This window comes from Macaca nemestrina, chromosome 9 (genome assembly GCF_043159975.1).
Source record: "Macaca nemestrina isolate mMacNem1 chromosome 9, mMacNem.hap1, whole genome shotgun sequence".
In the NCBI taxonomy this organism is placed as follows: Eukaryota; Metazoa; Chordata; class Mammalia; order Primates; family Cercopithecidae; genus Macaca; species Macaca nemestrina.
In genome coordinates this window covers 128,627,056-128,651,954 of record NC_092133.1, presented here as the reverse complement: position 1 = coordinate 128,651,954, position 24,899 = coordinate 128,627,056, and the positions used below count along the sequence as shown (strand labels likewise).

The following is a 24,899-nucleotide window of genomic DNA, read 5'->3' as shown; positions in this document are numbered from 1 at the left end:
GGGCATCACACCAAGCATGGAAGAGTTTACATTCCAGAGAAAAAGGTTTATCGCTGTCTCTTGGTTTTTCAGACTGTTGAAGGCCAAGAATTCAGATGGTCTTGTTTTGTGGGACAGATAGGACTTCACACCGCGGCTGGTGCGAGTTTTCTGGAGGAAGTGGGCTCTGAGATGAATTCTGAATTAAAGGAAGAATTCTTGGATCTTGGATAGAGTCGCAGGCGCCTCTGATGACAAGTTGTAGGAGAAAGAAGGAAACCAAATGTCTTTTTGCATAATTGGCAGGGAAAGGATCCCTAAATGGAACGGGGAGGTGATATAATCAGGGCTAATTTGATAAAGAGTCTCGAAATCAAATGTGACTACATTGACTCTACCGCAGAAGCATCCGCTGATTGTGTTGTCAAAGACGCAGGTGAGAGCGATGGATTTTAATGACTGTTTTGAACCATTCGTAAGGAAGGAAGTATGAAAGGGATACTGCCAGTTAATGTGTTTTATTTCAGATGAGAAATAAATCCAGATTATCCTAGGGACTTTCCAGTGGAGGAAAAAAACCAAATCAAAACCAAGCCGAAAATCAAGAGTGTAGCTGAGCCAGTTGCAGGAAGAAATGGCAAATTATTCCAAGGTTTCTACCCAAGGGAGGGAAACAATGGGTAATCAGTTGATCGGGGGAAAATATGTTGGAGGCTTCAATGTAGTTACTTAGCTTTCTTTGAAATACAATGAAGCATGATTGCATTTTAAATTAATTCCTAGCCTGCCAGCCTTTGAATTTTTCATGTTTACTTTTACTTTGCATGTAGACTTGATTTTCTTTCTTTTTACAAATAGCCAACAAAATTCAAGAGGATAATGTTCCAGATAAGCAATGTTTATTTGGTTAGCAAGTATTTACTGTGCATTTACCCTGTAGGTGATGGGGAGGAAGGAGCCAAGGTGTGTTCATTATCTAGTAGTATTGAAATAGAGACTTTCTTACACTTTATTTCATATTAATCTGTACAACACCTCTGTGATGTAAGTACTATCATTTTCATTTTTCATTTTAGGAATCTGAGCCCCGAAGAGGTTATGTGACTTATCCCAAGGAGTGTCTGTATCAGCCTGCTCTCACGCTGCTAATAAAGACATACCCGAGACTGTGTAATTTATAAAGGAAAAAGGTTTAATGGACTCACATCCACATGGCTGGGGAGGCCTCATGATCATAGCCGAAGGCAAATGAGGAGCAAAGTCACGTCTCATGTGACGGCAGGCAAGAGAGCGTGTACAGGGGAACTCCCCTTTATTAAAGCATTAGATCTCGTGAGACTTATTCATTACCACGAGAACAGTATGGGGAAACCGCCCCCCATGATTCAATTATCTCCACCTGGCTCCACCCTTGACATGTGGGGATTATTACACTTCAAGGTGAGATTTGGATGGGGACATAGCCAAACCATATCAGTGTCTTAGCACGTTATTATAGGGCTTGCAGTACCATGCTATAGTTAAATGTTTACTTCGTAGGGCAGACATTTGCCTACACAATGTTTCATCATCTCCCTTGTCATTAGAATCCACTTCCCCCTGTCAACATTGTGTATACCAGCTTCTCACTCCACCAGCTTCTCTTGCAGCTAGAGGTGGGACTATGGCTCTCTTTTGTCAAAGAGACATCAATACATCTCCTGAGGGTGGGGATAGGGGAGCGTCAAGGAAATCTTTGGATTTGATGTATTCATTGAACTGCCGCAACTACTGTCCAGCCACTTGGCAGATGGAAAAATGTCCTCTGTGGGGTCGCAGAGCCACTGAGTTCTAGGATCAGCCACCTGCAGGCTTCTTGCTATGGAAAATGAGCTCGCAGCAATAGAGACGCGTTGTATGTGGCTATTCTGTTGCAAGCAGCTGAGTACATTCCGCCCAATACAGGCAGGGCAGGCTTGCCTCAGTGTGCCTGGGTTCTCACCAACCCCTTGCAGGAAAAGGGCCCTGCCCACAGGTCACTATCAGGGAGACAGGGCAGACAGCTCACAGGCTGGCAGGACCATCCAACAGCCCTGTATGAAAGCAGCCCTTCAAAGAGGGTCTGAAGACCAAATTAGATTCTCGCTTTGGGGAATTTGAACTGGAGATACAGGGAGATGGTTATCATGTAGCAGAGGAGGAATAAATAGTAAACAAACAAAAAAATATAAAACCACAGAGGCTTAGAGGAAAGCTGAGTTATCTCTTGGCAGAGCAGACGCTCCAGTGAATATCCATCCATAAATTCCCAATGCCCAGGGAGGACGGGACAACCAGAGGTGGCCACAGTGTGTGCCAGTTGTCGTTGTTCAAAGCCTCAGCTCCTCCCTCAGCTAGATTTTGCTGTTTAATGCTCCTCTGTTGTCAATTTTATTTTTAGTTTCTGGGGCAAACTGGCTGAGGAGGGAGCAGGCTAAGCAGGTCCATGCTGAGAGCATTGCTGGATGGGTCAGGTCTGCTGTTTGCTCCTTGAGCTTTGAAGCGCTTAGGAAAGCGAGCCTTGCTTTCAGGGGCTCCCTGAGGGCCTTGAATCCTAGAAACACCCTGAGATCTGATTGATGGTGGGGCTGGTGAACCCTCAGGCCAGGGTCTCAGGGACCACAGAGCAGCCCAGGCTGGCTTCTCCACGGCTGGGACCACGTCGTCTCCCTGTCAGATCCCTCCAGTAGACCCACACAGGCTTCAGCAGTTTCAGACTTCCCGGTCACTTGTCACCACAGTCTCCCATCGACCTGTTCACTAGTTGTTACCCATGTTCTGGACACAGAGCAGCCATCCTGTCCCTCTACTCCCACTGTGAGTCCTGGCAGTGAGGCCAGACTCCTGAGGGCCTGCTTGCTTCATGGTCACAACAGCTGCAAAGGAAGACTTAACAACCCGATGTGAGACACGTCCTGCAAACAAAACAGCCTGCCCCGCCCAACTCGCCTGTTCCTACTTCTAAGCTCTGATCTTCATGTGTCTTAGTCAGCTTGGACTGCCATGAGGAGGTACCACAGATAGGAAGCATCAACAATAGACATTTGTGTCTCACATTCTGGAGGCAGGGATTCAGTTTCTGGTGAGGGCTCCCTTCCTGACTTGCAGACTGCCACCTTCTCGCTATGACCTCACAAGACCTTTCCTTTGTATGTGTTCTTGGAGAGAAATAATTAGCTTTGGTGTCTTTTGTTTTCTTTCTTTCTCTCTCTCTTTCTTTCTTTCTTTTTTTTTTTTTTTGACAGAGTCTCACTCTGTCGCCCAGGCTGGAGTGCAGTGGCGCCATCTCAGCTCACTGCAAGTTCCGCCTCCTGAGTTCACACCATTCTCTCACCTCAGCCTCCTGAGTAGCTGGGACTACAGGCATGCACCACCACACCCAGCTAATTTTGTTTTTGTATTTTCAGTAGGGACGGGGTTTCACCGTTTTAGCCAGAATGGTCTTAATCTCCTGACCTCGTGATCTGCCTGCCTCAGCCTCCCAAAGTGCTGGGATTACAGGCATGAGCCACCGCATCTGGCTGTTTTCTTTCTTTCTTAAAAAGTTTTTGTAGAGATGGGATCTTACTATATTGCCCAGGCTGGTCCCAAACTCCTGGGTTTGAGCAATCCTCCTGCCTCAGTTTCTCAAAGTGCTGGGATTATAGATGAGAGCCACTGCACCTGGCCTGTCTTTTCTTTTTCTTTTTGTTTTCTTTCTGGTATCTCTTCTTAAAGGAACACTAATCCTATCAGTTCAGGGCCCCACCCTGATGACACATGTAACGTCCACTACCCCTTTAGAGGCCCTGTCTGCCAATGCAGCCACACTGGAGGTTATAGCTTCAACATATGAACTTGGGGGAACACAACAAAGTCTGCAGCACCTTGAAAGCAGTAGCCACACCTGATTCAGCTTTTCTTTCCCTCATCAGAGCACAGTTTCGACATATCATAGTGTCCAATAAATGTGAATTCAGGGGAATCTTGAATAAAATGGCAGAGCCGATATTTTAACCCAGGTCTTCAAATCACCAAATGAAGTGCTGGACATCATAGCTGGGCACCTATGGGGAATTAAAGAAAGAATACACCATGGTTTGCCCACTGGGAGGATAACCTTGTTCTGGTGGCAGGACGTACAGTGGATACAAATTATATACACCATGCGGAGTGGGCTAGTGAGGAGGTGAGGAAGGGGGGACCAGAAAGGATGGGAAGTGAGCTGGCCCTAAGAGACTGGTTTGCTTTGGGGTTTTGGGAGTAGCAAGGAGAGGCAGGAAGGGCAACTCCAGCCAGAAAACCTGGGATCTACGATTGAGGTCTGAGTTTCAGCATGGTGGTCTAGGATGGGATGAAAGTTCAAGAAAAATTGGGGCTTTGGAAGAACTTTGGAAGGTCTGAACCAAAAGATGGCATTGAAAATAACCTTGCCAACCTATAACATATAACATCAATCAAACGAAAGTTCTGATCTTTTAACCAACTATTTAAAAGTTAATAGAGGCTAGGTATGGTGGCTCATGCCTGTCATTCCAGTGCTTTGGGAGGCTGAGGTGGGAGGGTCACTTGAGCCCAGGGTTTGAGACCAGCCTGGGCAGCATAGTAAGACCTTGTCTCTACAAAAATAAAATTTAAAAAAATTAGTCAGGGCCTGGCGCTTTGGCTCACACCTGTAACCCCAACACTTTGGGAATCCCAGGCAAGTGGATCACTTCAGGTCAAGAGTTCCAAACCAGACTGGCCAACATGATGAAACCCCATCTCTACTAAAAATGCAAAATATTAGCCTGGCATGGTGGCTCACGCCTGTAATTTTAGCTACTCAGGAGTTTGAGGCAGGAGAGTTGCTTGAACTTGGGAGGTTGAGGTTGCAGTGAGCCAATATCATGCCACTGCACTCCAGCCTGGGCAACAGAGCGAGACTCTCGCTCTCAAAAAAAAAAAAAAAAAAAATTAGCTGGGCTTGGTGGCACTTGCCTGTAGTCTCAGCTACTGGGAAGGCTGAGGCAGGAGGATTACTTGAGCCCAGGAGTTAAAGGCTGCAGTGAGCTATGATCAAACCACTATACTCCAGCCTGGGTGATAGAGTGAGACTTTGTCTCTAAAAAAGAAAGAAAAAGCATTAACAAAAAATGTATTCCTTCCTCAGTAAAAAGAACTGTTTTATGGCTATGATAATTAATGAACTGCTTAGAAAAGATTTTTGTTTTTTTAACCATATGGATTATGGATGTGGTTGTGCAGAAATACTGCCATTTTAAAATTAAAATTGCATCCAATATTCATGATGAAATTGTGAGTTCTTTACACAACTAAGTATATCTTTTCCTATTTTCTCAATGAGTATATTGGATTGTTTAACATCTACAATTATGCTTCATGTTTCAACTTGCACTTAGTTTTTCCAGAATTATTTATTGTTTTTTTTTTTTTTTTTTTTTTTTTTTTTTTTTTTTTGAGACGGAGTCTCGCTCTGTCACCCAGGCTGGAGTGCAGTGGCCGGATCTCAGCTCACTGCAAGCTCCGCCTCCCGGGTTCACACCATTCTCCTGCCTCAGCCTCCCGAGTAGCTGGGACTACAGGCGCCTGCCACCTCGCCCGGCTAAGTTTTTGTATTTTTAGTAGAGACGGGGTTTCACTGTGTTAGCCAGGATGGTCTCGATCTCCTGACCTCGTGATCCGCCCGTCTCGGCCTCCCAAAGTGCTGGGATTACAGGCTTGAGCCACCGCGCCCGGCCCAGAATTATTTATTGTTTGGAGCAAGCAAACGGGGAAGTTTAAAGTTTGTCTTTTAAAGATGAAGCGCGACTCCAGGATTTTCACATATATTTCAGGAGAAAACTCTTAGACTACTGAATTTTTCGAAAACAAGTAAAATGAAAGATAGCGTGTTTGACTATGTGCAACTCCTTAGCAAAACTATGGGAAACCACTCCCGCACTTGAGAAAATATTCATAGAGCGTGCAGAAATGAACTGCTCTTTAAATGTTAAGAAATGCAAAACTTAAAGGCCACTATCCTCCCGTCCTCCACTGTCTACAATGTGTCACCATATCCGCCCCTCCAGCATCCCGGCCATGGGTCTGCCCATGAAGATGGTGGTGTTGGAAAACTACCCCTGAGACACTTAGAGTTTGTAATGGAAATTTCAGTAAGCCAGTAGCTCAGGGAGCATGGGCGTTTGAGACAGCCATTCTCAGTGTGCGTGTAGTCTCTGACTTCCTGAAATGATATGACAGGAGGCCACTTTTTAGCTTGTACCTTAAGATAATCCTTTTGATGATGTTATACAACTTTCCAAATTTTGTTAATTGGTTGGTACCTTCATTCTTTTATTTATTCTTTCAATGTTGGAGTGCATATCATCACCCCAACTTTGGTTTTTTAAATTTTAATTTGTATTGTTTTTAATTCATTTTGAGGCAATGTCTCACTATGTTGCCCAGGCTGGAGTACAGGGACGCGATCACAGCTCACTGCAGCCTCAGCCTCCCGGGCTGAAGCAATCCTCCCACCTCAGCCTCCTCAAGTAGCTGGGACCACAGGTGCACACCACCACATCTGGCTAATTTTTTTTTAGTTTTTGTGGAGACGGGGTCTCACTATGTTGCCCAGGCTTGTCTTGAACTCCTGGGCTCAAGCAATCCTCCCACTCCTGGGCTCACTTCAACCCCTCCCGAAGTACTGGGCGGGGGAGCCTCTGGGCTCAGCCATCACCCCAACTTTTGACATATTTAGGGGATAGGACAGCAGCTACTAGGACTCTAAGACTCAAACTAAAACTACCCTCAGACTTGAGTTTAGCAGGCGATTTTGGATCAAATGCTTTGCACCCCCATTTTCCATCAGATGCTTTCTTGCTTCCACGCTTACCCCTCATTCAAATCAGCATAGGGTGGCCCGGCTAGCCTTCCGCACTTCCTCTTTCTTTCTCTCCATTTAGGTAATGTTAAAATAAATGATGTGTGTATGGCTTTACCTTTCGGAGATTTCTCAGGAACCAAACCTCTCTGGAGGGCAAAGGCAGTGTAAGAGAAAGTGAAGGCCAGGCTGACTGCAGTTGAAACTCCGGCTTTTGCCTGGTTTGCCTGTGAGTTCTTCCACGAGGTTCAGAGCCTCTGATTTCTCCAGTTCTTCAAAGAGAAAGAGCATGATACTTACAAGTCCTTTTGGCTAATGGAAGAGAAAGAGATTGAGCATGCTTGGGTTTCATAGGAAGCTAGATGTTCAGGGTTTCAAACAAGCTAAAATTCTAGTTCCCTTTCCAATTTCTGCAATTTTTGTTTTTTTTTGTTTGTTTGTTTGTTTGTTTGACAGAGTCTTGCTCTGTCGCCCAGGCTGGAGTACAGTGGTATGATCTTGGCTCACTGAAACCTCCGCCTCCCGGGTTCAATCAATTCCCCTGCCTCAGCCTCCTGAGTAGCTGGGATTACAGGTGCCTGCCACCAAGCCTGGCTAATTTTTGTATTTTTAGTAGAGACAGGAGTTTACCATGTTGGCCAGGCTGGCCTTGAACTCCTCACCTCCAGTGAGCCACCTGCCTCAGCCTCCCAAAGTGCTGGAATTACAGGCATGAGCCACCATGCCTGGCCAAAACTTTCTTAATTTTTGGATGAGTAAAGGAGAGAATACTGAGCTGATGAGTGTAGATAAAAAACGCTGGCTTGGAATTACCACCAGCAGGTCAGCCTGTCGTGTTGTTTTACATTCTGCCCGGGCATTCACGCTTCCTAAGCGGGCTCTAGCTCTGACTCACAACCTTGAATTTGGACCATTAAGTCAGGGCCATTTCATTCCTGGCTCTGCACTGCTTGCTTTTCAGTTTATTCTTGTGTGACTTCTTGCGTTTGGCTTTGATCCTGTATTTCACAACCTGACGATGGTTCCTTTCTCCTGACCTTCTAGCCTAGAATTTTCCCTTGCTGTTCTAGATTCTCAGCCTTGGTTTCAGACAGACCAGGGCTGAGAAGCTTAACTAGGTCTTTAGGGAGTATGTGGTTCTGAACTCCTGTACTAGCGACTCCTGGACACCGCCAGGCGGATGCAGTTGGTCTCAGGCTCAAGTCTCACTTCTTCCAGGCGAACGGCTCCGTCAGTGTTTGTGCCTGGTCACAGGTTGCCCCAGGTCACCAATGAGCCTTTGGATGGGCACGTGAAGATTCAGCATTATCAGCAGAATCCTGGGCAGGAAGAACGTGTCCAGGAGGCAGCGGACTACCTACCTCTTGCCCGGTGGCATCAGTCTGTGAAGGTCATCTTTCTGTTTCCAGATTAGAATCAAGACTTGAGAAGCGTAGGGCCGGGTGCAGTGGCCCACACCTGTAATCCCAGTGCTTTGGGAGGCTGAGGCAAGAGGATCACTTGAGATCAGGAGTTTGAGACCAGCTTGGGCAACATAGTGAGAACCCGTCTTTCCAAAAATATTTTAAAAAATTAGCCAGCTGTGGCGGCGTGCACATATCATACCAGCTGCTTGGGAGGCTGAGGCAGGAAGATGGCTTGAGCCCAGGAGTTTGAGGCTGCAGTCAGTTGTAATCACGCCTTTGCACTCCAGCCTGGGCGGCAGAGCAAGACCTTGTCTCTCAAAAAACAAACATATATATATATATATATATATATATATATATATATATATATATATATATTTTTTTTTTTTTTTATTTTTGAGATGGAGTCTTGCTCTGTCGCCCAGGTTGGAGTGCAATGGCACAATCTTGGCTCTCTGCAATCCTCACCTCCTGGGTTCAAGGCTTCTCCTGCCTCAGCCTCCTGAGTAGCTGGGATTACAGGCACGTGCCACCATGCCCAGCTAAGTTTTTTTATATTTTTGGTAGAGACAGGTTTCACCACGTTGGCCAGGCTAGTTTAAAACTCCTGACCTCAGGTGATCCGCCTGCCTTGGCCTCCCAAAGTGCTGGGATTACAGGTGTGAACCACCTCACCTGGCCAATAAAAAACAAATTTAAAAAAGAGTTGTGGACTGGGTGTAGTGGCTCACACCCGTAATCCCAACATTTTGGGAGGCCGAGGAGGATGGATCACCTGAGGTCACAAGTTCAATACCAGCCTGGCCAACATGGTGAAACCCCGTCTCTATGAAAAATACAAAAATTAGCTGGGCGTGGTGTCAGGGGCCTGTAATCCCAGCTGCTTGGGAGGGTGAGGCAGGATAATCGCTTGAACCCAGGAGGCGGAGGTTGCAGTAAGCCAAGATCACGCCATTGCACCACTCCAGCCTGGGTGACAGAGTAAAACTCCGTCTTAAAACAAAACAAAACAAGAATGTTGTGAACAATGCCTCTCCTTGCTTGTGGCACTCCAGGCCTTATGTTTACACAAGAAGGGATGGTCCTGAGTCCGCATCTGCGCCTTCCCAGTCCTGGCATTCTGGACTCTGTTACAGAGAGTCTGCCACCTCCACACCCCAGGTCTCTAGAGTCCCAGAAGACTTTTAACTCAGCTTTACAAATTAATGTCCCCCCCACCCGATAGTGCCTCCATGATCGGTGCCCACCCCAACATGACATAAAAAGCTGGAGTAGTTCTGCCTGGGCGGGGTGGCTCACGCCTATAATCCCAGCATTTTGGGAGGCCGAGGCGGGTGGATCACCTGAGGTCAGGAGTTCAAGACCAGCCTGACCAACATGGAGAAACCCCATCTCTACTAAAAATACAAAAATTAGCCAGGCGTAATGGCGCATGTCTGTAATCCCAGTTACTTGGGAGGCTGAGGCAGAAGAATCTCTCGAAACTGGGAGGTGGAGGTTGCAGTGAGCCGAGATCGTGCCATTGCACTCCAGCCAGGGCAACAAAAGCGAAACTCTGTCTCAAAAAAAAAAAAAAAAAAAGTTGGTGCGGTTTAACCTTCTCCTCTCTCAGTCCCACGGTGCCCACTGCAGCCAGGAGTCTTTGGCCTGGAATTTCCTGCTCCCAGCCTACCATGCTTAACGGGTGGTTTGGATGAGGGGGCTGGAAAATATTTCAGTATCTCCCAGGAGTTGGTTACTTCAGAACAGGCCTCTCTGCCCCCGGGGCAGGGACTTAGCATTGCAGCTGCTATGGGGACTTCTGTTCTTCACTACTGTTGTTGACTGGCAGTGGCTGCACTTAGGATTCTCATAGGCAGACAGCTCCTGCCCCAGGATGACGTTCTGCTACTTCACGGACAGGACGACTCCTGCCTACGTCTCCCCTTCTGACTCACAGCAGTGGCCTCCTCGCCCGTCTCATTTCTCTCAATGCTATGGTCACTTTGCTTTATGGATTTGTAGCCCTTTATTGCTATGTGGTTGTTTTGTTTTGTGGGTTTGTTTTTTTTTTTTTTTTTTTTCTTATAGCTAACAGGCCCCATCCATAGGTTTCACTCACTTTATTTTTATTTATTTATTTTGAGACAAGGTCTTGCTCTGTTACTCAGGCTGAAGTGCAGTGGTGCCATCAAAGTTCACTGCAGCCTTGAACTCCTGAGCTTAAGTGATCCTCCTGCTTCAGCCTCCTGAGTAGCTAGGACTACAGGTGCATGCCACCATGCCCAGCTAAATAAAAAAAAAGGTATACCATTTTCCCCAGGCTGGTCTCAAACTCCTGGACTGAAGCCATCCTTCTGCCTAAGCCTCCTAGTGTGCTGGGATTACATGCATGAGCCACTGCACCCAGCCTGTTTCCCTAACTTTAAATGCTGCAGAGAAAGACTGGGATGTAGGTCTCTATTCTTTCAATGGGCCGGAACCTTAAGTAGATTACACCATTCCCTGGGAAGACAATTTTGCCAAACCAAAGATAATAGGTCATAGTAGACCTTTCTCTTAGGACAGTAGATGCTAAATACCTTACATTTTTGCAACTTAAATGATTCTTCCAAGAATTAAAAATGTCTAGGTCTAAATTAGATCTCTACCTGTAGTCATTACAGTTAAGTAGGAAATTTACATAAGTTTTGGTTCTGCTCCATCAATCACATCTATACACCCATGGAATGCTTTTCCCTCTACTGATTACCAGAGAGAGATCTGAGTCTCATCCCCAGCATTTGTGAGCTCTATATTCCTAAGCCTTATTTTCAAATCCTCAATCTCTCTCTTTTTTCTTTTTTGAGATAGCCTCTCACTCTGTTGCCCAGGCTGGAATACAGTGGTACAATCATGGCTCACTGCAGCCTCAACCTCCTGGGCTCAAGCCATCCTCCCACCTCAGCATCCCAGTAACTCAGACCACAGAGGCACACCACCATGTTCAGTTAATTAAATTTTTTTTTTTTTTTTTTTTTTGTAGAGATGGGGGTCTCACTATGTTGCCCAAGCTGGTCTTGAACTTCTGGGCTCAAGTGATTCTCTTGCCTTGGTCTCTCATAGTGCTGGGATTACAGGTGTGAGCCACTGTGCCCAGCCCCTCTCTCTTTTACAAGGAAGAGAGTGCTCTTTGTGTCTGACTGTGAAAAGAATAATTCCTTTGGGCTGTGGGTAATTAGAGATGAGGAGAGAAGGTTTATTTCATCAACACTTTCTCAATTACCTGTTGTACTGATAGCTCAAATCACACCTCACTTTCTTTTTAAATAACCAGGGCAGGGTGAGCTGTCACGGAGCACTTTCTGTACACCTCCATTATGGCATTCCTGAGTTGCCACACATTTGGGTGGCTCCTGGGGGCTCACGTGAATAATTTCTACTCAGTTTCAGTTCTCCCTCATACAGCCGAGTGGCTGACTCAAACGAAGCACTCTTTAATCCCAGGCTTAACAAAAAAAAAAAAAGAAAAGAAAAGAAAACATCTATTGATGGAGTACATGAACAAAAAGAAAAGAGAAAAACTGCAGATTAGAACGTTTGTCAATACTAACTTCATACCCCTGGTCCCCCTGTAGAAGATTCTCAAAGGCCAGGCATTTCTCCGTAGGAAAGATTTGGAGGGAGAAGGATGCAATAATGCGGATAACTTTCTCAAGCCACGACTTGGCTGGCCTGGTGGCTGCACTCTCAGTAGCTCTTTTGTTCTTATGAAAAGGCCCAGAAGGGTCAAGGTCAATTTCAAGGTATCTGAATAAGGTGTCAGCTGCAGCAGCTGAGTTGGCGCTCAGCTCTCTCATAGACCTCCTTTCCCTACCCAAGTCCTTCAGAGGATCTGAAATGGCATGGCTGTGTCCCCACCCAAATTTCATCTTGAATTGTAGCTCCCATAATTCCTCAGGTGGGAGATAATTAAATCATGGGGGCAGTTTCCTCCATACTATTCTCATAGTCTCAAGAAATGTGATGAATTTTTTTTTTGAGACAGAGTCTCGCTCTGTCATGCAGGCTGGACTGCAGTAGCATGATCTCGGCTCACTGCAACCTCTGCCTCCCAGGTTTAAGCAATTCTCCTGCCTCAGTCGCTCAATAGCTGGGATTACAGGTGCCTGCCAGCATGCCCTGCTAATTTTTTGTATTTTTAGTAGAGATGGGGTTTCGCCATGTTGCCCAGGCTGGTTTCGAACTCCTGACCTCAGGTGATCCACCCGCCTCGGCATCTGAAAATGCTGGGATTACAGGCATGAGCCACCGTGCTGGGCCAGAGCTGATGATTTTATAAGGGGTTTCCCCTTTCGCTTGATTCTGATTCTCTCTTATGTGCCGCCATGTAAGATGTGGCTTTTGCCTTCCGCCATGATTGTGAGGCCTCCCCGGCCACGTGGAACTGTGAGTCCGTTAAACCTCTTTTTCTGTATAAATTACCCAGTCCTGGGGATGTCTTTATCAGCAGTGTGAAAATGGACCAGTACAGGATCCCACTGGGCTTTTTTCCCTAGGGCTGTTACAGCACGTGGGGAAAGATGGCTTATCTCTTATGGCCCCATACATTTTTCCATAGGCATACAATCTTTATTTATCCATGCCAGGCCTCAGTGCATCTCTGTATATCTTACGCTGACCAGCACAGTCCTTGGAATGGCTTGAACTTTTCTGTCTGCATCCTGACCATCGGCATGACCATAACAACTTACAATCTGAAATTGTTTCACCTTTTGTGGTTCGAACAAGGTGAGATAATCCCAAACCAAACTGGAAAATTATCCACCACATTTATTGCTGGGACTTCTTGCACGGGTGAGCTGTGAGGACAGAACCCTGTTGTACTTATCTCTCTATCTCCAGGACTTTATTTTGTGCTTGTGTCCGGCTGTTCTTGTGTTGCTATAAGGACATACCTAAGACTGGGTGATTCACACAGAAAAGAGGCTTAATTGGCTCATGGTTCTGCAGGCTGTATAGGCACGGCACTGGCATCCGCTTGGCTTCTGGGGAAGCCTCAGGGAGCTTTTATTCTCAGTGGAAGGTGACGTGGGAGCAGTCACGTCACATAGTGAGAGTGGAAGCAAGACGGGCATGTGCCACACTTATTGATTGACTGAGACAGAGTCTTGCTCTGTCGCCTGGGCTGGAGTGCAGTGGTGCAATCATGGGCTCACTGCAGTCTCGATCTTCCAGGTTGAAGCAATCCTCCTGCCTCAGCCTCCTCAGTAACTGGGACTATGGGCACATGCCACTATGCCCAGCTAATTATTTTTACTTTTTTTTTTTTTTGAGACGGAGTCTAGCTCTGTTGCCCAGGCTGGAGTGCAGCGGTGCGATCTCAACTCACTGCAACCTCCGCCTCCCAGGTTCAAGCAATTTTCCTGCCTCAGCCTCCCAAGTAGCTGGGATTACAGGCGCCCACCTCCACGCCCAGATGATTTTTGTATTTTTAGTGGAGATGAGGTTTCACTGTGATGGCCAGGCTGGTCTCAAACTCCTGACCTCGTGATCCTCCCGCCTTAGCCTCCCAAAGTGCTGGGATTACAAGCATGAGCCACCGCGTCCGGCCGATTTTTTCAAATTTTTAGTAGAGATGAGGTCTTGCTATGTTGCCCAGGCTGGTCTCAAACTCCTGAGCTCAAGTGATCCACCTGCCTTGGTCTCCCAAAGTGTTGGGATTATAGGCGTGAGCCGCTGTGCCTGGTCCATGCACTTTCAAACAAGCCGATTTCACGTGAAAGAACTCAGTATTGCGAGGATGGCACCAAGCCACAAGGAATCTGCCGCCATGACCCAAACACCTCCCACCAGGCCCCACCTCCAACACTGGGATGACATTGCAACATGAGAACTGAGTGGGACAAACATCCAGACTAGATCAGTGCTTATTACGTAGTACTTGAGACATAACTGCTAAATAGGGCATGCATGACATTGAATAGACTAAAACAGCACACAGTATCGTTAGAGACTTCATCCTCTCTGACAGCAGCCTTTAAAGACCTGAATATGAGCAACAGGAGTCAATGGAAACACGGGCGAGAGAACAATGGACTAAACCTAACTCTTAATCAACAGGAAATTATTGCTTAACAGAATTTGCCCACATTCTCCAATAAAGAAGGGAAGGGGAAATAGTTAAGGCAGATTCAGATTAAAAATAGCAACATGTAATTCATGCATAGATATTTTTCAGCCATCACGCCCCCACATATCTTCGGTGTGGAATGCTTTGGATAGATGGTGCCAGGAAATCCATATGTAGGGCAAAAAGCATGGGAAAAGATTCCCCAGTTAGATCCTGCTCCTGATGTATTATTTCTGAAGGTCCTCAAAATAATTCTTTTTTTAGAGTAGAAAATCCATTTTGAAAGGGCTCCACTTGGGCTAGGCTGGACGCTACTGCATATCACCAATTTAGGTCACCTCTGTGTGGACAATGAAGCCAACCTCAGTTTTAACCTTGCATTAAATCTGCAAAGGAGGAGATTGGACCACGTGACCCCTGAGGGCCTTCTGGCTCCACCTTCTGTGAGGACATCAAACCGTCAGATGTAGATCTGGAAGCGGAGACCCTCTCTCTTTGCGTGAGTTTCTCTTTTTCCTCTGAGTCGCAGTGTTGAGGGCAGCTGTTAATTTTTTTAATCCCTCAAATAACTCAATTTTAGGAACATTCGCGCTCCCTAAGCCTTACCTTGAAAGCCAGCGTAGGATTTCGCTGCCACCCCAGAAGATGCTGAGTGGATCCAGGTTCCTATCCGTTTTCTCCCTCTGGTGTGAGTCCACACTCCCGACGCTGGGAAATGGCTCTGTTCCAGGAGTGCGGCTATCATCCTCTTCCTCTGCCCAGTGCTCTCTGTTACATCTTTTTTTTTCTAAAGCACAATCACACAACTAGCTATGAATAAACCCCTCCTGTCACTGCCTAGGAAAATGGTTTCCAAACATTATGGTTTTCTTTTTTTAAAACACTCTTTTCCTCTTTCCTTCTTTTTTTCTTCTTTTTCTTCTTTCTTTCTTTTCCTCCTTCCTTCTTTCCTCTCTTCCTTTTTCCTTCCCCCATCTCCGTCCCTCCTTCCCTCCCCCCTCCCTCCCTCCCTCCTTCCTCCCTCCTTCCTCCCTCTTTCCCCCTCCCTCCCTCTCTCCCTCCCTCCCTCCCTCCCTCCCTCCCTCCCTCCCTTCCTTCCTTCCTTCCTTCCTTCCTTCCTTCCTTCCTTCCTTCCTTCCTTCCTTCCTTCCTTCCTTCCTCCCTCCCTCCCTCCCTCCCTCCCTTCCTCCATCTCACTATGTCACCCAGGCTGGAGTGCACTGGTGTGATCACGGTTTCACCTCCCAGGCTCAAGTGATGCTCCTGCCTCAGTCTCCTGAGTAGCTGGGACTACAGGCGCACACTACCACATGTGACGGGTTTTTTTTTTTTTTTTTTTTAGTGGAGCGGTCTCACTATGTTGCCCAAGCTGGTCTCCAACTCCTGGGCTCAGGTGATCCTCTTGCCTGAGTTTCCCAAAGTGCTGGGGTTATAGCTGTGAGCCACCATGCCCAGCCAACATTATTTTTTTCTAAAAAAAGGTGGAATCATTTTTGAAACAGTAATTGCCTGAGACCTGAATACATGACTCAATAAAGATCGGAAGATGTCACCTGCCCGGGTTATCTTCCCACCCCCAGAATCCTGATGCACTTCAGAATAATTTTAAAATCAATTGCTCTGGATACTGAAGAAATGAAGAGTACGAGAAAAAGAAGCATCAGCAGAAACCATCTGCCTGCACCCTTAGATATCACAAATGTGTGGTGAAAAAAAATAAGACCAACTTGGGCCTGCTTTGAAGAGAGCTCTCTTTGGTTCTTCCATTTTCCCTTTTATATTTATGGATATGTTGTGACCTGGGTCAACCAAAAAAGAGAAAAATAAAGTGGAGCACAAGCCAAAGATTGAGTCATACAGAATTATATCTTTACCAGAACTAGACCCACCTAAAAGAACGATGAACAGGATGTGTCAAACACCACAGTATGAGGCTGAAGTTAAAGAAACAAGCTCTACTTAAGGGTACCAAGAATAGCGTCATCTTCATCTGGGCTGTAACCAAAGCCAGATAGCATGCTTAGCATAGTCTTTTAATCTGGAACTATCTTTTTGCTAGCTGGGCTTTATCCATCCCTGCCCTTCATTTAATGGCCAGGCTTCCATCTCAGCTTCTGCCTCAGGGAGATTAAAAATGGTAATTTAGCCGGGCGTGGTGGCTCACGCCTGTAATCCCAGCACTTTGGGAGGCTGAGGCGGGTGGATCACAAGGTCAGGAGATCGAGACCACGGTGAAACCCCGTCTCTACTAAAAATACAAAAAATTAGCCGAGCGAGGTGGCGGCGCCTGTAGTCCCAGCTACTCGGGAGGCTGAGGCAGGAGAACGGCGTGAACCCGGGAGGCGGAGCTTGCAGTGAGCCGAGATCGCGCCACCGCACTCCAGCCTGGGCGACAGAGCGAGACTCCGTCTCAAAAAGAAAAAAAAAAGGTAATTTAGGGGGCCGGGCACTCACGCCTGTAATCCCAGCACTTTGGGAGGTCGAGGCGGGTGGATCACGAGGTCAGGAGATCGACACCATCCTGGCCAACATGGTGAAAACCCATCTCTACTAAAAGTACAAAAAATTAGCTGGGCATGGTGGCACGTGCCTGTAATCCCAGCTACGTGGGAGGCTGAGGCAGGAGAATCGCTTGAACCCAGGAGTCAGAGGTTGCAGTGAGCCGAGATCGTGCCACTGCACTCCAGCCTGGACACAGAGCGAGACTCCATTAAAAAAAAAAAAAAAAAAAAAAAAAAAGGTGACTTAGGATGGGGAGGCACAGGCATGCTGTCCTGGGCTGCAGCCCAGTCTGTGCAGCTGGAGCCACTGTCTCTATGTTTAGCAGGCAGGATCATGCCTCGCTTGAACTCTTTTCACTCTGCAGGATGGAAAAGGAAAGAGTGAAGGAAAGAGTATGGCCTTTTCAACCACATCAGACTCCAGGTTTTTTTTTTTTTTTTTTTTTTTTTTTTGAGACAGAGTCTTGCTGTGTGCCCCAGGCTGGAGTGCAGTGGTGTGATCTCAGCTCACTGTAACCTCTGCCTCCCGGGCTCAAGCCATCCTCTTACCTCAGCCTCCTGAGTAGTTAGGACTACAGGCATGCACCACCACACCTGACTAATTTTTGTACTTTTGGTAGAGACGGGGTTTTGCCATAATGCCCAGGTTGGTCTCACACTCCCGGGCTGGAGCCATCCGCCCACCTCAGCCTTCCAAAGTGCTGGGGTTAGAGGCATGAGCCTCCGCACCTGGCTTTCATGCGTACCTGAGTCAGGATCCTGCAGAATCCCTGCTGTGACTTGGAAGGCACGTTGGGAAGCTGTGTTCCTGAGCTGCAGTTGTGGTGCTGAGGACCGAACATTTGAATTAATGTATTGAATTAAGGTGCTTTGGCATTCAGTCTTTTCTTTGCTGGGGTGGGAGGGGATGGCTATCATGGAGAACCTGTGGTCAGAGGGGAGGGCTGTGGTCAGCACTTCTCTCTCCCTCCTGTAGCTTCAGCCTCTCTGCTCACAGAAGTTTCTGCCTCCTCCCCTAACCCTGGGCTTGGGAGTAAAGCAGGGATAGGGTCAGAGGGCGGGAGGGTGGCTGGAGTTCTCAGCACTGCTTTGTCCAAAGAAATCCTCCAAAATGCTCTCACTGTCTCTTGTGACCCTTTTTAAAGTGGACTAAGTGTTGTGGGGCCGGTTCCCAGGCATTTTCTTTGTGAATTCCGCACACTGACACCCTGTTACACCAGTATCCAATTCCGGGGAAGGCCTCTCCCTTTCTGATCCACTCCAAGGATTCTTAAGACTGACATTCTGAGACAGGGTCTCACTGTCATCCAGGCTGGAGTGCAGTGGTGCAATCTTGGCTCACTGCAGCCTCCACCTCCCAGGCTGCAGCGATCCTCCCACCTTAGCCTCTGGAGTTGCTGGGACTACAGGTGCGGGTCACCACACCCGAATCATTTTTGCATTTTTTTTGGAGATAGGGTTTCCTTGTATTGCCCAGGCTGGTCTCAAACTCGTGAACTCAAGTGATCTGCCCACCTTGGCCTCCCAAAGTGCTGGAATTATAGGCATGAGCCACCATGCAAGCACCCCCCACCATTTTTTTTTGGTTTTGTTTTTGAGACAGAGTCTTAGTCTGTCACTTAGGCAGGAGTACAGTGGCAAGAACGCAACTCACTGTAGGCTTGACTGGGCTCAAGTGATCCTCCCACCTCAGCCTCCTGAGTAACTGGGACTACAGGCGTGTGCCACCGTGCCCAGCTAATTTTTTTTTGGTAGAGACAGAGTCTCCCCATATTGCTCAGGCTGGTCTCAAACTCCTGGGCTCAAGCAATCCACCCATCTAGGCCTCCCAAAGTGCTGGGATTACAGGCGAGACTCACCACACCTGGCCAAGGCTAACTTTTTTTTTTTTTTTTTTTTGAGACGGAGTCTCATTCCATGGCACATGCTGGAGTACAGTGGTGGGATGTTGGCTCATTGCAAACTCCACCTCCCAGGTTCAAGTGATTCTCCTGCCTCAGCCTCCCAAGTAGCTGGGATTACAGGAGTGCGCCACCATGCCCGGCTAATTTTTGTATTTTTAGTAGAGACAGGGTTTCACCACGTTGGCCAGACTGGTCTCGAACTCCTGACCTCAGGTGATTCATTCACCTTGGCCTCCCAAAATGCTGGGATTACAGGAGTGAGCCACTGCGCCCGGCCCAGGCTAACTTATTCTTAAGAGAGTGAAGGCTGAAATTTGTAGTTCAGTCTGCACTTGACCTCCCTCAGGTCTCTGAACTCTTTGCCACATGTGGCTGTAACATTATTTAGCAAGAGGCATCCCCCTTCTGTGTTGTGTGGCCTCTTCAGCAAAGAGGTGCCTGAGAGTCCCCTCTGAATAATGACATATTTTCTCTAACAACCAAAATTTGTCGTTCAAAGATGCTTATGCTAATCTCAGCTGTAAGATCTCAGACAGTCCTAAGAGAAAGGCACGTTGAATCCACCCATTACCTATCCCCACAATCTTCTAGGGTTCCAGGGCTTTCACCCTGAGTGAAACCTACACTGCTTGTTCCCTTTTTTCATTATTTAGTGTGAGTGAAGCCAAAACTCAGTCATTCTCCGAGGTGGAGAAGTTTCATACAGATTTTGATGTCTGATATTCTATCTGCTTGCACTGTTAAATTTCTCAAATATGTATATTTGTTTTCTCAGCAAAATAGTAAGTTTATTGGGGAAATGAGGAATCACAGTTCGTCTTTCCATGGGAAGGAACCAGCTGCCCTGGGATCTCAGCAGCTTCACTGGTGAAGAGGATGGGAACATTTTCCGCCTAAGCAGAGGCTGTGGCTGCAGGGCTTGTTGGTGACAAGGACAAGGATAAGTCAAGACTTTCATAACTTGAACCAAGGAGGTGAATAGGAAGCTCTTGCTGTTAGAATTTCCTATTCACATCTTCAAAACTTTTACTGGCCAAGCACAGTGGCTCATAACTGTAATCCCAGCACTTTGGGAGGCTGAGGCAGGAGGATCGTTTGAGGCCAGAAGTTCTACAGCAGCCTGGGCAACCATGTGAAGCTCTATCTCTACAAAAAGTAAAGATAAAATAAAAATTAGCCGACCGAGGTGGCATGCACCTGTAGTCCCAGATACTCGAGGGGTTGAGGCAGGAAGATTACCTGAGCCCGGGTGTTTGAGGGTGCAGTGAGCTGTGATCACTCCCCTGCCCTCCAGCCTGAGTGACAGAGCCAGACCCGTCTCGGAGAAGAAAAACCAAACTTTTTTACTGGGGCTTGATATTACTTGGAATAAAGAAGCCACAACAATATAATCACTCTGTTACTATCTAGACTATCAGCATACTAGCGATATGAATCATAACAAAAGTATAATACGATTTTATCTGTAGAGTCACACATTGAAACAACTGGGAGTAAACTTATCAAAGGAAACAGATAAGCGATTATCACACTTATGAATAATTTCACAAAGAATGCGGTGACTTCATTCACCAAGGATTTCTGGAATCCTGAATTCCAGGTCAATGGTAACGCCTCAGAGGACAGAGGGAGGAAAAGGATTGAATCATACCAAGGCATTTTTTAATTATTCCAAAGGTTATTCTCAAGTGAAAAAAAACCGACATCATTGTTATTATGATGGTATTCCTGAAAATCAAGAGATTCTAATTCACACAAGAGATTCCATCCTTTGACAGCTGTCACAAAGGATACAATATTTTTTAAAAATTATTCAGTTGAAATAATTAAAGTTTGGTTGAAAAAGTCAAGATGTTATATGGGGGTCAGTTCAGCTCTATATTTTGTAGGTACATCAATCTGGAGTCTTAGGCACAAAGAATAGACATCCAAAGAAATCCAACTTGCGGCCAGCTGTGGTGGCTCACGCCTGTCATTCCAGCAATTTGGGAGGCTGAGGTGGGAGGGTTGCCTGAGGCCGGGAGTTTGAGACCAGCCTGGGCAACGTATCCACTGATGTTGTCTCATCCCAGGGATGATCTGAGGAGAGTTAGCTGCAGTATTACAGGAAAATGACATCTTTGAAAGATGACTGTCTTTCATATGAGGCCCTGAAAATGCTCTATGGACAAGAATTCTCTCTGTTCTCTATTGCTACTTGTCTGAAGCTGTGCCTCTTCAGCTGTTACCCTTTAATCCAGAAAAAGGCAAACCTCGTCCCTGAGAAAGACCTTATATTCCTCTTCTCTTACTCAAGAAAAAGATGAAATTTTTACTGTCCTCTGTCCAAGAAAAATGTAACTGATCTTCAATGCAATTTGAGCTTTTCTCTGTTTCCAAGTAGATATTTTGTATTTGCCGTCATTATGCCCCACTTATGGGTCTCATGATCTCAAATGTGGAATTTCCCACTACTGGGCATTTGATATCATTTTAACCTTCTCTCTTACCTTCTCTGGCCTTTGAAGAGTGACTAATGTCATAGGACTCAAAAAAACCGACCTCAGAGAGTAGCTATCAAGTTATTTTTCTGAGGCTCGCAGGATCATTTAACATCACTATTACTGTGTTTCTGGAAGACATTTATAATTATGTTATACTATTTATAAAATGGTTAGCATTCTGGGAAACAAAACTTCCAGCTTTCCGTAATGAAAGCAGCTCTATTGAATAAGCATTGCAAAGTGGCAGAAAGCACAGTTCATAAATGAAATTACTCTGTTTCTTATAGTCTGTGAAATGACAGAAGAAATAACCTCACCAGTTGACTGTAAGGACCACAGGACACGCTCATAGCCCTTCTGGAAATGCAGGAGGTACTAAGTGTTAGCCACGGTTCCCAGCCCTGGAATTCATCTCTCTGAGGCAGCTGTGTGGGGTAGAGAGAATACTGCACTTCTGAACACAGCATGTGAGTTTCTGTGCAAATCCTGGGTCTTTGCCACTGTTTTGGTAAGAGTTCATTTCAGTGCCTTTGAATGCAAGAGTGGATTAACATCACCTGCCTTAGCTATAAAGCAGGGTAGCTGTGAGAATCATAACACAATAAGGTAATATGAGGCTGGGCACGGTGGCTCACGCCTGTAATCTCAGTACTTTGGGAGCCCGAGGCTGGCAGATCACCTGAGGCCAGGAGATGGAGACCAGCCTGGCCAACATGATGAAACTACTAAAAATACAAAAATTAGCCAGGCATGGTGGCGCACACCAGTAGTCCCAGCTACTTGGGAGGCTGAGGCAGGAGAATCGCTTGAAAATGGGAGGCTGCAGTGAGCTGAGATTGTCCCACTGCCCACCAGCCTGGGTGACAGAGCGAGACTCTGTCTCAACAAAAAAGGAACGTATTATAAGAAAGTAGAGTGTAAATATGAAACTCTTTAGGGAGTGATTATTATACTTTGTCTTGTACAGTTGGTTCCCTGGTTTTGAAACTGCCTTTGCAAAACCTGTAACAGAAAATGATGACAGTGAAAGAGATCTGATCCAACCAACCCCCATTTTGCCTTTAACTTCCAAGCTGCCCATAGTTATTCCTGAGCTTGGGGCAAGCTAACTTTGGGAGAAACTTAGTTTACAGTTTCGTTGATAATAGCCCTTTCTCCAAACTAAAGCACCTTTGTAAAGCTAATGAAAGACAATCAGGTTAGGAGGATGACAGGAAGCTGAGTTCTCCTAGGGTGTAGACAGAAACAGTTAGCAGCCATTGTTCCAGAGGCCACAAGATGTGCAACTTCCCCAATCACTCCTGCAAATAGCATCATATCATAGAATTTAAGATTGCCCTTTTGAGATGTCTTTTTCAGGTTTTTGCATGTCTGACAACTGACCAATGGCTTCACCTGGACCCACCAACCAGTCCTGGGGCTACACCCAGAAGCAGACTCAGTGCTCACAGTGACCATTCCCCACACCACTATGATTCCACCCCCAACCACTCAGCAGCACCCATTCCCTTGATTACCAAACTATCCTTGAAAAACCCTAGCCTCTGAATTTTCAGGGAGGCTGATTTGAATAATGATAAAACCCTGGTTTCCCATTCAGCCGGCTCTATGTGGGTAAAACTCTTTCTCTGTTGCAATTCGCCTGTCTTGATAAATCAGCTGCATCTGGGCAGCGGGCAAGAAGAACCCGCTGAGAGGTTACAGTTTCATTCCTCAGGTCTATTAACCAGGTTTTCCAGAGAAACAGAACCAGTCGGTGTGTATATAAAAGAAGATTAGGAGGAATGGGCTTACGAGATGACGGTGTGTGAGAAGTCCCACAATCTGCCATCTGCAAACTGAGACCCAAGAAAGCTGGTGGCATAACTCAGGCTGAAGACCTGAGAACCAGGGGGCCAGTGGGGGTAAGTCCCAGTCTAAGGGCAAAAAAAGATGAGATGAGATCACCCAGCTCAACAGCGAGGCAGAAAAACAAAAGGAGGCGAACTCCTTCTGTCTCTGTTTTTTGTTCCATTCGGGCCCTCAATGGATTGGATTTACAAGACAGAAACCCCCAAATTATGAATTTCAGAGATTATATAGGAACTACATCATAGCTGCCCCCATCCCTTCTAGAGACTTCGACAGAAACCTTTAACACTAACTGGTTTTTTTTTTTTTTTTGGTGTTTTTTTGTTTGTTTGTTTGTTGTTTTTTGAGATGGAGTCTTGCTCTGTCACTCAGGCTGGAGTGCAATGGCGCGAGCTCGGCTCACTGCAACCTCTGCCTCCCAGGTTCAAGTTATTCTCCTGCCTCAGCCTCCCAAGTAGATGGGATTATAGGCACATATCACAACGTCGGCTAATTTTTTTGTATTTTTAGTAGAGACAGGGTTTTACCATGTTGGCCAGGCTGGTCTCGAACTCCTGACCTCAGGTGATCCACCCGTCCTGGCCTCCGAAAGTGCTGGGATTACAGGTGTGAGCCACTGTGCCCAGCCAGAAATGCTACCTTTCTAATGGAAACAACCATTGGGAAGAGAATGGGAAGGCCCTGTGTGTTACAGCAAATGCCAGTGCAGATCAATGAATGCAAAGGCGCAGCTCCAGGGGAGATAAACCCGCAAATCTCTCCGTAATAATTCACGATCTCTGTTTTCCAAGATGATTACTATTCCTTCATCCTTTAATCCAGTGTTAAACTAAGTGTAGCCTAAAGCGGCCTCCTTGTAAATTTGGCCTAAAGGTTTCTCCCGCAGAGGGAACTATATAACAGGATGTACAAACAGACCGGAAACTACTCTTACCAATCACCGAGTTCCGGCCAGTCAAAGGGGCCAACTGTTTAAACTGCGTTCAAATGAGAGAAATGGCAAGTGGTAGCCAATCTGGCTGTCTCTGGACCTCACGTCACTTTCCTTTGCCTCTGACGGTGGCAGTGCCACAGCCTCTCTCAACCTATTCTGGTTCAGGGCGTAGGGTAGGCGCATCTGGCACTGATAACTTGAGTGTACCCTGAGAATGACCCTGTAAGGCAGGCACACCTGAATGTGTGTTCAGAGTCTATGCTAGGGAATCTGGGACTAGCCCACCCAGAGATCCATTCCTTTTCTATGAAAAACATTTGATCCCCGACCCTGGCCCGTGGAACGCAGGTTGTACCGGGGATTGAGACCGTTTGTTTTGGGTTAAATGAAGGTTGCCAGGTGGAATCTGTTAGAGGGAGGGTGTAAAGTGAAAATGCTATCGAAATCGCATGCATTTTGCAAGCGTTTGCAGTTTGCCTGCTTGGCCCACCACCACTGGACTCTCTCCCCTGTATGTAAGACCCCAATAAAACCCACGTCTCCTTCGCTGGTGTGGGATCCTGTCTTTGGCTTCTTGTACCTGATGCCATCCCTACTGAGATTAATAGGGGTCTGGCATGACAATGGGGCTGCCCGATTTGAGAATTGTTCTTTGCTCAATTAAACTGTTAAATTTGTCTAGAGTTTTCAATACTAGGTTGCCAGTAACTTTTGTCCAGGAAACTCTGGCTATGCAGAAACATGAAAACATTTATGTTGTTTCCTGACAGCAAGTGGAGTCGTAGAACTTGCTTGGATTTGGGGGTGAGGTTGACAGATGTTTGTAGGGTGATCCTGAGGTTTCTGGCCAAGGAAAATGTATGGTGAGACCATTTACTGGGATAGTAC

At 46.5% G+C, this 24,899-nt stretch overlaps 1 protein-coding gene across 5 annotated transcripts in view; it reads right to left on the bottom strand.

Annotated features, from left to right (window-relative positions):
• Positions 1-1,150: 1,150 nt before the first annotated feature.
• Positions 1,151-24,899, bottom strand: part of LOC105488203 (family with sequence similarity 171 member A1) — a 181,668-nt gene continuing 157,919 nt past the window's right edge. For 2 of the 5 annotated variants that reach the window (XM_071070440.1, XM_071070444.1), the window contains exons 9-11: positions 14,945-15,125; positions 6,960-7,113; positions 1,151-4,043 (exon numbers count right to left, since the gene is read on the bottom strand). The gene's annotated coding sequence lies outside the window, so the exon portion shown is untranslated. Of the gene's footprint in view, positions 4,044-6,959; positions 7,154-14,944; positions 15,126-17,585; positions 17,667-24,899 lie in introns of all 5 variants that reach the window. The other 3 variants (XM_071070441.1, XM_071070442.1, XM_071070443.1) reach the window with 3 other exon arrangements.